The following is a 3,348-nucleotide window of genomic DNA, read 5'->3' as shown; positions in this document are numbered from 1 at the left end:
GAAGATGCAAAGGTGAGTGGGCTTGGTGCGGGACAGGAAGAAGACCAAAATCAGACAAGGGTCCGACCCCTCCCCTGATCCAGGAACTGCTACAGGAGAGGGTATGGGAGGTAGAATCCATGCGAAACTCCAAGGTCACCAGCTGAACACAGGAGGCATAGGTCAAGGGATCTGGAGATGCAGGGGTTGAAGGCTGCTCTGAGCTACCTCTGGGAGGAAGGGAGGGAAGGAATGGGGAGACACTGCCTGCCCCTGGCCTATGCCAGCTGCCCACCGCTCCGACACGCATCAGTCTACACAGCTGACACACAGCCTGGGCTCAGGATGGGCTGGCTCGGGTCCCTCAATCCTCAGTGGGACAGCTGGCCCCAGGGCTCAGCGACAGGCTGAGGGAGATGAGAGGGAAAGCTGCCCCACCCAGGTCATCCCCTCCTTGAGCAGACAGCCCTTCGGAACTGCTAAAAAAAAAAAAAAAAACCACTAACGGCGTTGAAAGACATGCCATGGATGAACTAAGGCATAGAGATATGTAAAATAACATTCACTTTTAAGTTCAGAGCTGTCATCTCAGGAAGTGGGGAGAGCTTCCCTGAAGAAGACTGAGGGGAGGGCAGGCCATGCTGAAAAGGGAGACATGGCTCTCCTGATTGGGGACCTGCAGCCCCCTTCCAGGGCAGGACATCATCCTCGCATCACACGAGATCCATGGAAGTGTTCCATCAGGGCCAGATGTTTGTCTCGAGAAGGCTACCCTGGCATCGGACTGCACAGGGCACCAGGGACGAGGGCCAGATGGAGGACGGACAATACCCCGGAGGCCATGGGGCAAGAGCAGAGGCACACGACCTTGAAGATGATGATGAAAAGCAGGAGGTGGCAGCATGGAGCCGGCCCGAAAGTGCCATGGGAGCAGTGCCCACAGCTACACTGACTGGGGGCCTTCTGTGCCAGGTGTGGCTGACTTCAGTGGGCTCCAGACTAGTCCTGACCACAAGTCTAGGAAGTGTGCACCACCCCCGGCCTCCTCTCCCCTTGCAGCTGCTAGGAATCACGGTCACAGACCCTGGTCAGCTTTCGTGGAAACCAAGCAGTGGCTCCCCCGCATGCTGCACCTCTGGTGGTGGTCCAGTGCGACCCTCGTGCCTGGCCAGACACTGATGTCTACCTGTCTCCACACAAATCCACAGACAGGAGGGTGTCCCTGAATTCCACAGCACCTGATGAAACAGATCCACGGAACCCAACACCCAGTGGGTCACTCGGGACCTCACCTATGAGGTCATGGAGCTCACCATACCCTATTTCCGTCACTTCCCACAGAAAGCCTGGTTCTGATCCCCCACAATACCATACATCCTGGTTGCTGACCTGGGGTCATGCCATGAACCCACATGGCACCTTTCTTTTAGAGAAGCCTATGCCTACACCTCCTAGAAAATATTTCTAATGAAGTACAAGCCCATCAGGACTACGGTGTGAACGGTAGCACACAGCCTGCATGGTAGTAGTCAGTAATTCTAACAAGGGTTAACCCCACCCCCCGTCTCACAAAACCTTCCTCCGTCCCCACGGAACTCATGGTCTGCCCTCAGAAAACCCTCCAGGAAACAAACCTTTCATCTGAATGCTCTCTTCACCTTCTGCTACAAATCTTGTCCAACCACAATGATATGAAACTAGAAATCAGTCTCAAGAAAAAAATGGGACAGTCAAAAACAGGTGGAGATTGGGGGGCCTGGGTGGCTCAGTCATTAAGGATCTGCCTTCAGCTCAGGTCGTGATCCCAGGAGCCTGGGATCTAGCCCCGAATCAGGCTCCTTGCTCAGTGGGAAGCCCGCTTCTCCCTCTCCCACCCCCCTGCTTGCGTTCCCTCTCTCGCTGTCTCACTCTCTGCCAGATACTTAAATAATCTTAAAAAAATATGTGGAGATTTAACAACATGCTACTGAACAACCAACAGTCAAAGAAGAAATCAAAAAAAATTTAGAAGTACCTTGACACTGATGAAAAAGACAACCTACAAAAACTTATGGGATGCAGCAAAAGTAGCTCTACGGGGGGGACGTTCATAGAAATTCAAGTCTTCATCAATCCATGAGAATGCTCTCCAATAAACAACCTGATTTCTGTGGTAAAGAAGTAGAAAAAAAAAAACAGCAAACAAAGCCCCAAATTAGTAGAAATAAGGAAATAACAAAAAGGAATGCATAAATAAATCCAACAGAGACTAAAAAGACAAAAAAAAAAAAAAAAACCACACAATGAAAATGAGAGCTGCCTTTTTTGGAAAGATAAACAAAACTGACAAACTTAGCTAGACTCACCAAGAAAGACAGAGGACTCGAATGCAATCAGGAAAGAAAGATAATGGATTCCTGTCTCATATCAAAATCAAAAGAACTCTTCAACCTTGGACACAACAACTTCTTGCAAGCCACGTCTCTAAAGGCAAAGGAAATAAAAGCAAAAATGAACTATTGGCACTTCATCAAGATAAAAAGTTTCTGCACGGCAAAGCAAACGATCAACAAAACAAAAAGGCAACCTATGGAATCGAAGAAGATATCTGCAAATGATATTACAGATAAAGGGCTGGTATCCAAGATCTATAAAGAACTCCTCAAACTCGACACCCAAAAAATGGGCAGAAGACACAAAGAGATACTTGTCCAGAGAAGACATACAAATGGCCAACAGACACATGAAAAAAATGCTCCACATCACTTGCCATCAGGCAAATACAAATCAAAACTACAATGAGATACCACCTTACACCAGTTAGAATGGTTAAAATTAACAAGGCCGGGGGCACCTGGGTGGCACAGCAGTTAAGCGTCTGCCATCGGCTCAGGGCGTGATCCCAGCATTATGGGATGGAGCCCCATATCAGGCTCCTCCGCTATGAGCCTGCTTCTTCCTCTCCCACTCCCCCTGCTTGTGTTCCCTCTCTCGCTGGCTGTCTCTATCTCTGTGGAATAAATAAATAAAATCTTGAGAAGAAATTAACAAGACAGGAAATAAAAAAAAGTCAGAGAGGATGTGGAGAAAGGGGAGCCCTCTACCACTACTCGTGAGAATTCAAGCTGGTACAGCCACTTTTGAAAACAATATGGAGATTCCTCAAGACGTTGAACACAGAGCTATCCTACGACCCACCAATTGCACTACTGGGTATTTACCCCATAGACACAGAGTAATGAAAAGAAGGGGCACCTGTATCCCAATGTTCATAGCAGCAATGTCCCTAATAGCCAAACTGTGGAAGGAGCCAAGATGTCCTTCAGCAGATGAATGGACAAAGAAGATGTGGTTCATCTATACAATGGAATATTACTCAGTCATCAGAAA

The sequence above is a fragment of the Ursus americanus genome, unplaced genomic scaffold, assembly GCF_024610735.1.
Source record: "Ursus americanus isolate L20-20 unplaced genomic scaffold, mUrsAme1.1.p SCAF_83, whole genome shotgun sequence".
In the NCBI taxonomy this organism is placed as follows: domain Eukaryota; kingdom Metazoa; phylum Chordata; class Mammalia; order Carnivora; family Ursidae; genus Ursus; species Ursus americanus.
The sequence above is the reverse complement of the archived record's forward strand: the minus strand, read 5'-3'. Positions refer to the sequence as shown.